The sequence below is a fragment of the Drosophila eugracilis genome, unplaced genomic scaffold, assembly GCF_018153835.1.
Source record: "Drosophila eugracilis isolate 14026-0451.02 unplaced genomic scaffold, ASM1815383v1 contig_2152, whole genome shotgun sequence".
NCBI classification, from domain to species: domain Eukaryota; kingdom Metazoa; phylum Arthropoda; class Insecta; order Diptera; family Drosophilidae; genus Drosophila; species Drosophila eugracilis.
Window position 1 is genome coordinate 1,386,602 of NW_024573036.1, and position 12,939 is coordinate 1,399,540.

Sequence of the window (12,939 nt, forward strand, 5' to 3'; positions counted from 1 at the left end):
GCGCATGGCCGAGGATCATCTGCAAATAAGCGTGGTTCTTTCTGGTAAATGGAGGTGGAAATAGAATACTGGGAAAGTGGTTCTCTACAGATAAACGATAAATACTAATCGATAATGCACCTGCTTGGAAAGTGTAGTATAAATCTGTAGTGTATATTCCCTCCATTCCATGACACTTTTCTCTTCTTCGCTGGCGCCACTCACAAATCGAATAACGCTACCTCTCGGACGTTTCTGCAATGGTTGCCAATTTGGGAATTGCTTGGGCCACGTCCAAAGTGATTATGCATCACACTCGGCTCGCATTCCCACACCCAAGCCAATCCAATGCCAATTCCGAGCCGAGAACAGTGCGAATGGGAAATGTTTCTTCCCCCCGAAAAAAAACATTCCGCGAATGATTTGCATGCCTCTGGAGATCCGATCGGAACCGATCCAAAGCCGAGTTTTGGTCGGAGAACGAACTGGCCCAATCAAATCGAAACCATCTGGCCGAGGCGTTCGTGGGAATCAGTTCAATACAATTTGCATGCACAAATACTCAAACTCCGGAGAGTGTGGTCCACGTCCAAGTTGGAGAGTCGGAGTGGGGTCGAGGGGCGCCGTTTGTCAATTAATTGCAGCAAACGGAGTACAAATCGCACTGCAACAATGCCAAATTGTTGCAATTTTCTCGCGGCCAGAAGTAGTAAAAGACGTACAACTGCCGAATTATTGAGTGACTGAATGAATGGCTTGAATGAGTGACGGCCGAAGCCTTTTCGTCTTGCATCGCTGACTGGGGCATGGGTTTTACAGTGGGACTCCGAGAAGAAGCTCTCTTACTTAGCATACTCCTGGTGATTGGAAAGGTTGAGATCTTTCCAAAATGAATTCATCATAGCACAAGGCGATTTCCACATTTAGAGGCTCCCCTGTACATATAGGAAGTCATGTGTCTGATGGTCTGATACCGAACCCGATCCCAAACCCTAACATAAAACAGCGTTCCGTGTTCGCGGTCACCGCTTGTCTTTCTTTATTCCCGCCTGCCAAATGGCCGACTTGCTGTTTCTGTGTTTTCCAAAGGCCTAAATGGCCAAATTGATGCGCGATGCTATTTAACGTTTCTCCGATCGGGCTAATGACAGGCGACTACGTGAGAAAGAAATGTATTTCAATTTCGCATTCGCATTGGGTCAAAAGCGAATGGTTGCTAGGGTGAGTTGGGGAGACTTCAGGGATGGATGGCTTCGCAAGGTTAGGGTGAAAACGCAGTTACTAGACCTTCTTAGCCACAATTAGTATAAGCTTTCGATCATGAATGTTATTTATCGTTCCCTTAGTAATTCAGACATATATCCTTGGACTTTCTTTGGATGGAAGCAATTCAGGATCCTACCGGATATGAGGCAGCCAGACCACCACTTCCACCGCCATTTGTGGCCCACAATCCTTGGTCATAAACAAAGCGTCACCCCCTATGGTGAGCAGTGATTGTTCTATTGGCAACTCATTTCCTGCTGCCTTCTACCCCGATCCTGATCCGAGCGCCAAAAAGCATTCACTTTCAATTTCTCAAGAAGTACGGTGGAGTCCCTGGAAGATAATACACAAATTAATATAAAACGCTGTCTGGCTGTAGGAGGCTTTTAATCATTTTTATCTCCTGCGCTTGGCCAAAGTAGAGCATTGGAGGCTGGAGGACTCAGAACAGAGCTCAATGGTTGCAGAAAGCTGTAAAGCGTGGCAAATATACGCTTAATTGGCTGCAGTCGCAGAATTCCGCTGGCCAGGTTGCGTCTCCTTTTGGCTGGCAATAAAATGCAAATTAAACGAACCAAGAGAAGACCTCGGGTTCTCCATGCCTCCAGTTGGCCAGCTTTCTGGCCGAGACTCCTCCGACTCGAGGCACATTTATTTACTTAGAACCTCCTGCTGTGCTTCCGAATTAAGTTTAAGCCCAGAGGCTAAAAATGCAAAATGAGTTTTACTAATTTCTCAACTTCGTAGAGTCTGATGGACAGTTCGAAGGGGATGGGGATGGAGCTGAGAATGGGTATGGGAATGGGAATGGGAATGGCTGGAGGAAGAAAAGGGTTGCCCGGCTAAACTGAATTTTAATTCCTGCATAAATCGATTTTAAATGAGATTTCTTTCGGGGGCCCTCAAAAACCGAAACCAAAACCAAAACCATAATCAAAATGTTCACGGTCCATGCAAATTGGCAGAAAGCCGAGGCTTTTTTTCCAGTTTCCAGTTTCCAGTAGCCTCTGCCCGCATGGATCCTCCCACCTGACTGCCGAAAAAGATCAGCGAATGCCCGAAGGACGTGCGTTCCTTTTTTATCCTTGGATATACACATATCTGTGTTGAAAGTGGGGCGTGATCCGTTTAGCAGCGCCTTGAGTATGCAAAGTGCTGCTTGCCAGCTGCTCGCAAATGAGTTATGAGTCGGACTTGCCCCACGTCTCTGGTCTCTGGGTTGTGGTCTCCGCTCTCGGATCTCCATTCTCCGACGACTCCAGCTCGTTTGCATATTTTAGGCCACCGTTTAATTAAAGGTTCCACAATTCCTTTTTTTTAACGAAACATTTGAAGCGGGGCACGAGCACGAGGGTCTCTCAAGAGTGCTCCTCCCTGTCTCGGGGCTTTGGGTTTCTTCTGGCCCGCGTCTCGAGTCTTCAGTCTTGAGTCTTGGATCTTGAGGTGGAGTCTCGCCCATTCCCCAAGCACTCGAGTCCATCAGCCCTCAAGTGTGGAGTGTGTTCGGCGTTCGACATTCGGCGGCTTTTTACCGCTCTCTGCCCGCTTAAGAATATGCACTGGGAAAAATCCAACACTAAGAATAATCAGAAAATAGTTAAACCATATTTATCAGTTCATTATGTTGTATACTATATAAAGTCTTAATGTTTTATGTATTCATATCCTTATCCTTTCACTGTAAAGATCACTAAGCTCCTAGACTTTCTTCGAGTGTGTCAAGTTCTTCAGGGCCAAGAAGCCTTCGATGATCTGGCCTGTTATTTCAACGCGCACTTTGGTCATTTCGTGTGATATTTCAAATCAATAATGTGCGGCCCTAAATAACTCTATTGTTGTGCGTAAGTTTTCTCGGAAATTCGTCCGCTGCTGCCGATCTCCTCGGTTTCAGATGGCTGCGGGTGTTCTGGGTGGCTCAATATGTGTAGTACAATGAAGGCAAATCAAGTTGGTAACGAAAAGAAAGCGCATCTTGGCCAGATCAGATCAGTTCGGATGAGGTCGCAGCGGTGAGTCAAGTATCTATCGGCTATTAGCGCTGCTGCCCGGTGTGCATTTTATTGTCTTTCTGGCCATAACTTATGGGCCCAGCGACACCTACCAAGCGAACCTGTTTATCACACGCATTAGATCGGGCCAAAACCATAGCCATAGCCACCATCAATTTCAGCTGCAGCAGCTGAAAGGGAAGGCAAGGGACGTCGATGACGAGACGACGCCACCCGACCAACAAAGATACACCTTTTATACGGGGAAGAAAGAGGGTTACCTTTGCCTCCTTTGTTCGCTGCTCTATAAATTCAAGTGGATATCAATAATAAATTTCACTAATTTCTGTCATTCCACTCGAGTGCTACAAGTTCCCTCGAGGTCCCCTTCTCTTGCCCCTCTCCCCCCTCCAGATGCCGCCTGTATGTCTGTGTGTTAATGTCTTGCTTTTAACCACTTCATTGTTCGGGCGTCAAAGGTTAAGAGTCTCTGTCGCTCTGCTCGAATGTTGTTGTCTTCGCTCGATGTTGCTTGTCTGCAGCGCCGCCAGCAACATGGCAACATAGCAACGGCAACATCGACAACAACTTTAAAAGGTGCACTGGAAGAAAGTGTAAGGTAGGTTTAGAGGATTCTTCTGAATTTTGTACTGCAATTTATGATAATGATTAGATACTTTTTATATGGAATGACGTTTAAGTACTAGTACTAGTAGAATATCTATCATCATTCTTTTTACTATTAACAACCCTTTTTCTCCCAGTGCACCACAGTAACATCTCACCCTCGCCTGAACAGCGTTGTGGATACTTTGCGCTTTTGTAGTTATTTTTCTTGATTTTTATTGTATGGTTTTTGTTGCGCATTTCCCCCCTCCTCCCCTGTGTTTACCTTTGTATTATTTTCATTTTCATACACATCATTTGATTCGATTTCATTTCTCGGATGCTGCCCGTTTTCCTTTCTTAGTTATTGTTGTTATTCTTAAAACGCCCCAATGCGATTGTCGAAGTCCCATTGAGTTTTGATTTCTGTAGAGAGGGTTCTCTCCCGGTCTCAGATCGATGGATCTGTTCGGTTTCAGTGGGGTGGGGGCTTTGAAGGTGGTTGATAGATTAAGATGAAATGGTAATGGCGGTGGTTGGGTAAACAAAACTGCTTTCGGTCAAGTGCAGTCTCTCCAGTCGTTTGGTGGATGTTGAAGGGTGGTGGGAAATGTCATTTCAGAGTTGATTGATCGCCGGGGGAGGTTGTGAAAGTTTTTTACCCCAAGTCTTGTCTTTCAATTGATAAGCAATTTGGTTCTGCATTTGAAAAGGTTATTTTGGTGATCAAATTTATCAATTTACCAATCTAAAGTTAGCAATATAAAGAAGTATCTTAAATGTATCAAGATACTAGGCAGTTTCATTACTTTCCTTGCTATGAACTTGGATATTTTATTTATTTAAAACCACTTTATTGTTGGAATATACAGAGAAGCTTATCCGACTAATGCACCACTCATTCCATGACCAATCCAGATGCCTGGCTGTCTGGCAAGTTGCCTGCAATTACAAAAAAACAAACGTGAGACGAATTTCAATATCGATCCCATCTTCCCGCTGCCAAAATGACCAAACGGTTTTCGGCCGCCTTCGTCTTCGTCTTCGACTTGAGTTTGTTCTTCTGGCGGATCATCCCCGTAAACAATGGATTATCTAACCACTTCAGAAAGTGCGTGAAAAAAGAAGAGCAGGCCGGGAGACACTTGTGGAATCGCATGGATCTTCGGTTTGCTTTTGGCCGCGTCAGCATTCCCTTTGTCCCAGGAGATATAAAAAACATAAAGGCAAGAAAAGGGGGACGGGGCCTTGACAATGGCAAACAATTAATGTGGCTCATTGTTATCCGGCGATGTCCATTTCGGGGCATTACGTGAAAGTATTTTCCCGGGCCCTTTCCTTTCCGCCACTCGACAGAAGTCAATTCTAATCGAATTGTTTCCCAAATAAAGGGAATCTGGATTCCCCGGAATCGAATGAATAGCCTCGTCGAATGGGGCGACAACAAATTGTGGGAACTTCTCGTTTTTCCCTTTTTCTGGGCACAAAATGCCGTAATAAACTCAAGTGGAAAAATTGCGGCAAAAGTCTTAAGCGCAGCAACTAAAACGTTTAAGTCCCTGTGTTTCTTTGCTCTGCTGGCCAAGACTAATGGCCCGGCCAATTTGTATATGGCCAAAAAAGAGCGCGCAGTTCTCTCCGCGAGGAGTGGGAAAGCAAATTTCATCAAAGAATTTTTCGGCTCTTCTCGCATCGCCATAAAACCCTTTCCTTTTGGCCCCGCCAATTTTGGTAGCTATCCGTCTTTGGCTCCTCCTGCGAATCGGAATCGTTTACGTGTTGGCATCTGTCGGATTCGAGGCATCCATCCGAAGGACTGCCGTCCAGAGAAAGGTTCGTTTAGGCAGCATTCCTCGGATCAGCCAAATTACAATATTATTATTATTGTGCCTGAGAATTTTTGATTGAAGTTTAAAAGGCTTAAAAGCCCGGCCAACTACCAGTTTGTGCGATTTCAGTTGCCATTCGCTTTATTGCCGGCATCATCATCATCGCTCCACGGACTTTCGCATCGGCCTGTGAATTTGAATACTTAATTTTGCATTTATTGCCGGCGGCCAAGGAGCCGCTGCCAAGTTCCCAAAAGGTCGCAGTTCACGCGCGTGCAGCGGTCGCGAGTTGAGAGGGTTTAGTTTGGGAAGAAAGTTGAAGTCTCAGGAAAGTTTCAGGGTTTCTGGGAATATACTTACACTATAGATGATCTCCAAAATGATGAGTTGGTTAATAAATGACATCAAATCCCTATGAAGTGCCATCTCCTGCAGGAAACAGCAGGTCTGATATCTACTTAACAACAAACCTCTCATTACTGTCCTATCAATACTTTCCGTGGGGTTTTCCTTTGCCCCACACCAAGCCGCTCGTCTGATTTATGTCTACCACCGGCCGAGTCTATATATCACACCATCGGAAGGTGACCATCCCGTATTGTGCGCCGATCTATCTGCCATCCATCAGGCCGTGAAATATTGCTGCTCCTCCGCCGCCTTGATATCGGAGCTCCCCCGCCACCTGGCACGATAAATTCCACGCCCGGACCCGATGATATTATAGTAGGCCCCACACAATGGCGAAAATAAAAAAAAAAATAATGCCGATAGAGAAATTTATAGCCGATATGGATATGGACCCGATGAAATGATACGAGACTCGTCGCAGCTATTATCCATAATCTCAGCCACGTTTTGGGTTTTCCGCTCGTTCCTTTGCTTTTGGCCCTCAAGTTTTTGTTGATGGCCAATTAAAATGGGTTATTAGCAGAAGTGCGATACGAGCTGGAGAAGAAGCCCCCGATTGTGTGGCGTTTGGAAATCTGTTTTCTATTCTTTTTGTTCGTGTTTTGTGACGTCTTGAATCGCATAAAACGGGGTGAATATCAAGCGACTTTTACCGTTGGTTTTACGACCATATCGGGTCGGGCTATGGCATACGGCTTATGGCTATGGCATATGGCATATCGAAGAAAACAGGCCCCATCCTAACATTTGTGTCTGCGTCTGCGTCTAGGGGCCCCTAATAAAAACCATAAAAGAACTTCTGCATTCGATCCGATCTTCACAAGTGTATGCGATATTGAAGAAGCTATAAAGTAGTTAAGTGCCCCAAAGGCTCTCGCCCCGAATATGATATTGTGGTAGCCAAAACGCTCCAAATGGCAGTTGCGTGATGATGCCACCAACAGGAATCCCAATCCCGGCTCGAAAGTCCGAGTCCCAGCTATTCAAAATGCCGTCCATCAGCAGCAGCAGCAGCGGCGGCGGCGGCAGCAGTCGGATCATCAGTTAAATGAAATGATTGAAGCCGAATTGAAGTCTTTAGTCAACGCAACACGCAAACCAACAATTGGCCAGGAGGAGGACTTTGCGTCTTGGCAACAAGCAAACGGCGAGATGGACAGGGCGAGTCTGCAGTTCCAGGCGGCAGACGGACTCTGATAAGCTGTCAATAGTTGGGCCCCGGCTATGCTTCATTAATCACAACATGATGCTAAAATTTCCAAGGAAGCAAATGGCTTTGTTGTTACGTTGAGGTGCTTGGGTATCTTGGGCAAAGGGGAAGCCATGCAATAGCTTGGAAAGTTCATATCTTTTACCTTTTAATAGTTTTATAAATCGAAAGTCTTTTTATTCAAATACAGAACATGGAAATATTAAATTTAATCAACACCCTAAGGTATCTACAAGTTTAGACAAGTCCAAAAACCCAACTTGTGAGAGTTTCTTTCTGGAAAAATCGCGCATACGCCGCATTGACCTCGCCATGCCGCTGCCAAGTCGGCTCATAATAATGCAATATCACTAATTTATGGAGCTCTGGCCAACTGCAGCTCCCTTGCTGTGTGGCTGAAAAAGATCATCATCGGCAGCAGCTGACGATGGAGTTGGATTGGGATTGGGGAGTGTGGTTTGGGGATTGGGGACTTGGGATTCGGTATTTGGTCGGTCCATCTCATGTGCGCTGCTCTCGGAATGTGCAACGTCATTATTTTTATGATTGTTCAGGTATTCAGAAACGCTCTCCGCTGGTTGGTCCACCGATCCACCGAGCAATCCAGCGATCCATCGATCGCTTTTGACTGGATTCGCTGTTCATGTACAATATTTTCTTTAGTCAATCGAAGTTGTCGATGTGACTTTTATGTGCCACTCAAGTGTTTCTCTTCCTCGAGTTGCCCGCGCTGCTCTGCTGTTTTTGTTGTCTATCAGCGGTGCGGGTGTTAAAGACCACTGAAGACAATTGTTATTTTTAATATCATTGTTGGAGAGCGAGTTATTCACTGTAAAAGTTCCCTCACACTCCATCGGCCCAGCACTCAGTCAAAGTTGGGCTCTGTTATTGTAAGCCATGTCTAGTGATATGATTTCGCATTGTGTATTGTGTAGTATTTTCACGGTTCGGTTTTCGTTCGATTGTCGGGCCTTTCAGAGAAGGCCGCCGCCTCCAACGATGTCATGTTGTATGGAAGTCGAATGTTGCAGATGGGCTGGGACTCGAGCTTTGGTTGGATAACTTCTTGAGGGCCGTACTTGATCGAGGGTTGATGAGTAATAGATTCGGATTTGGAGGTTGGGGTGTTCAGGAAGTTGTTAGAAATATCTCTAGTGATTGGTTTTAACTTTGAATAACATAAGCAATATATCAAGTAAAGAGTGTTAATCAGGTGAACGCTGTGTTCTGTCACACCTGCTAATCGAATTAAGTTTATAGAGAACCCATTGACTAATCATCACCTCGTTGGCATTGTCATTCTAAATACCCTCCTCTTCGATTAGAACTTCAACGCATTTGATAGACTCATTGTCTGGGCTGAAAGGAAACCTTAGCTTTTACGATTTCCCCCTCGATCCGAGCTTATCAGTCGCCGAGACAAAACACGAGATCTGCTATGCTAATCGCGGCATTCATTCAAATCCCTCGAATTCATTACTGAGCGGACCACCCAGCTAATACCAACGAGCTAAAACCAAAAGCAATTTGCATTTGCATCATCAAACATAACAGATCATGATTCCAATTCCGAATCCGAATCTGAATCCAGTTTGGAAACGTTTTCGGTTTCTGGGCTGAGCCACTCCGCGTCCATTGTCGCAGTCGAATGTCTAATTAATTGTCTGTTGATTTAGTTGGCCATTAAAACGCGATGCTAAAACGCCTCCGACTTTAGAGACTGGTGTCTGTGAGGCTGTTGTTTGTTTTACGAGTCGGTGCTGTGTGTGTGTGTGTGCATACGCATTAAATCGCTAAAGTTCAGTTCGGCAATCAAAAAAGAAACATGAAAAAATCAAAAAAATCGAAAAAAGAAGAAAAGATATAGACATTCCCCGGACTTGGAGGCTGATAAACTGAAGTCATTGCAGGCGCAACAACATCAACATCAACAACGGCAATGAAACTGCCCACACAGAGAGCAGCCAGCCCCAGCCCCAGCCCCAGCACCAGCACCAGCACCAGCACCGGACCACAAAGTGGTCAATGATGATCATCCGCCGATGGTTGATGCTGGTACCTGGTTATAGTGGTTAGCCCCCTCCTTATCCGCACCACTGCCACAATTATCAAGTGTGAAAACCAGCGAATAACAAATTAAGCGAGTGATACCATGTCCACAGTCCCGAGAACGAGAATCGAACTCGGCTCGAACTTGACACTGGCCGTGTATTGAATGTATATGGACAAGATTGTCCCAAACTGAAAGCACTGAGAGAAAGAGTTAGTTGAAGTTAATGAAGGTTAATTAATATGTAACATATTAACCTTAAGAGTGATTAAAACTGCTAAAACTATAAGATCATTAAGCTAGATAGTATAGATAAAATGCTTTTCATTCGAGATTAGTTCTTCTTTCTTTGCTGATTAAAAGAGAAACTCCCAAAGATATCACATTTTCTAGCAGTGCACCAGATGCAGTTGCAGACTCAGGGATATAGGGACACAGAAAGAGACAGAGAAACAGACAGGCACTACTCCGATATCAGTTTTATGGGTGGCCCACATGTCGAGGGCCATAAAGTAGAAAATTATCACCTTTTAAATTGAAGAATCCAAACAAATTGAAACGGATATCGTGTTTAAGTGCTATCGACATCACTTCTATTAGCCCTGTCCCCTCGTTGGTGCTAGTGTGTGTCCAGACCATTGGGTTACATGACTCCTCATCCATGTCCGCATCCTTCTTCTTTTCCTGCCCCTTTCTCTGGCCACCCCTCCTTCGTCCCCAGCGACAAGCCAATTAAAAACATAAAAAAGTCGCAACAGAAGTAGAAATGAGATGGAAGGAAGGCTGATGGACTGATGTATACTTATTAATTATGTTGCTTAGGGATACCAAATCTTCATTCCTCCGATAAAGATGAATGTTCTAGTTTACTTATGTGACCTACAACTTACTTATACCGCTGTATATACACATACTAATTAAACCCAAGATTTCCAGCTCCATTATCCTAGATTTTCTAGGACCCAATCTACCCTAGTCCTGGACTTGGTATCCCAAAGACGAGTGGAAATGCGTGGGCTTCCACGACGACGACGTTGGATGCACATGGGCATGAGAATGGGAGCTGAATTGAGCCGGGCCTAGAAAGCTACCTCGACTGCAGCTCCTCCTGCTCCGTGGCCATGATCCCGGGGTTCCATTAGCCACAAAAGGTGTAGGCCGAAAATGCTCTCAGCGTCGGAGCATCAAATTCGCAGCAGGATGCGCGGAGGGGAGCAGCGATATTTGATTTGCGAGACAGTTGGCAACTGCGGCAGTTGGCAATTATTGCACATTACCCGGACAGTTGACAGTTGGCTAAAAAGGGGGGTCTGCAGCGCGCTGGTTGGAGTGCAGTTCTGGCCAAGATTTGATTACGCATTGAACTGTGAGGTTGGGCCTAATTGAAGTCTGCCTGCCACCTGCCCAGTCAAGGTTTTATTCTTTTATTATCCGTTTTTTAAGTTTCAGCTTTGCCTATAACTCGACTTCGAACCGACCAGTTGCGATCCTCGATCAGCGATCACTGGGCGGGGGCAGGAGCATGGGCAGGGGCAGGGGCCAGTCTCGGCCGACTGGCAGCAACCATAAATGCGCTCCGTGGGAAATGGCGTGTGCCCTCGAGCGTGTGCCGACCAATTTGACTCCTCGCGAACTGGAAAAATACGAAGGTAATAATTCACAAAAAAATATTTGTAGAAACTTGCATGGGAACAATCGCGTTGGACGTTGATTTCTCGAAAAGCGTTCGTTCGCCCGTTGGTTCGGCGGTCCAGGAACCAGCTTTATGCGATCATATATATATAAATCTGGTATATGGAGGAAAGAGTGTGTATATATAGCAGCCAGGGCTGCAGGAAAGCCTGGCGCGTAAAAAATGCCGAAGGTGGAGCCAGATTTTGGGCTTTGGGGCGTGGGCTGAAGAAGCTCCACTCCCGACGCAAATTATCCAGCGACTTGCCATTGTTTAAAGGCTGTTCCGCTTTTCGATTTCTCCTCTTTCAATCAATTTCAATTTATAGATATTTTCAAAGATCAAAGATTCGAAATGCTAACGAGTCATTAGTAACTTTAAACTTAGTTTATTGTTAACTGTATTTATCTATACGAAAGTTCCCAAAATCAGAAGTAGGAATCCTCAGTTTAGTTACCTTTTCCTCAGATTTTCGGGTCCCTGCCTGCCACACACTTGACTTGACTTTTGGCGACTACCAAAGCTCATTGCCACGCCAGGTTTGCGCTCAACACGCCCCCGATTATGTCCCAAATCCGACAGCCCCCTTTAACCCTTCACTGGCCAGCCCTAATCCCTCCCCACTCCCTCGGAGATCGACCACAAAAGTCAGCCCAGTCAGCCACTGACTAAGTGCGAATCTGTGGCGCAATCAGTTGACCACAAGTCGGCTCTCTGGCATAGTTTCTGAATTTATTTCACCAGTTACCGCGGCAAGAGTCTGGCCATGGGTCTGGGCCTGGCTCCGAGTCTCCTCCGAAGGTCCGAGTCGGAGTCCCGACCCCAAAACTCGGTTCACGACCACGTCTCTGAGGAGCACTGATGCTGCTGATGATGATGATGGCGGTGCCGCCGCTGCCGCTGCCGAAGTTGAAGTTGCAGCTTCAGCAGCTTCGGCTTTGGCTTTGGCTGCCGTTAAAGAAGGCGAGTAGGTGGATCGTACGTTTGCTTACTAACTGCCGTGGTCAAAATGTTTATCAACTTTAATATTAAATTGTATGCCCCGGCCAAGGCGGGCGAGACCCCGAAAGGACAGGGACGGATTGAACTGCCAGCAAGGGGATATTTAAAAATGGAGTTTATGTTTGAAATGGTTTGGGAAAATATTTGAAAACCTTATAATTTCATTGACTTTTATTAAAGAACCGCATTTAGTAGGCAGTAACTTTTGCATTTAAGAGGCACATAAATAGCTTTTTCTATGCACTTTTCTTTAATTTTCTTTAAATATTTGCCATACTTTGGTTAATAAAATAATAATTTACTATCAATCCAACATTTTCACATTCCAAATCCGCTCCTGACCCCTTCATCGCACTCTGACCGGTCAGGGGCGACCCAAAAGCGGAGGGGCGTGGTGCGGGGGAGGACTGCTGGGGATGGGGGTTGTCCCTCCATAAAGCACGCCGCTGCCTACCGAGCAATCAGATGTGTTGTGCCCCAGCCCGATTGCCATGGCCTGTCCAGCCCTCAGTCGCAGGCCCAGCTTTGGAGCAGCTCCGCGTCCAAGTCACAGCCGGTCAGCAGCCGGCCAGATACTCCCCCAGCCCCTTAAACCTCCCCTCAAGGAACGCCTTCACTCCGCTAAAGGACACTAGAAGAAATGGGGAATGAATTTTCGTGAAGTTTTTTGTACTTAAAAATAGGTTTTTAAAGAGTGGAGCTAAATCTTACTCTTCTTGTAATCTAAAACGTTCAATATATATATATTCCTTTATTTTAAAGGATAGAAATCATTGAAAGCTGTCTTAGTTTTCTCTCTGTGTAAGCAACCGCCGAGCCACTCGAATCGACTGGGTGCTCCGCGTGCAGCTTTCGTGCTTCAGATGGCCGGCGGCTAAATTTGTCGCACGTTGAGTATTTTTAAACCATGAGAAAATCCTTTGGCGCTA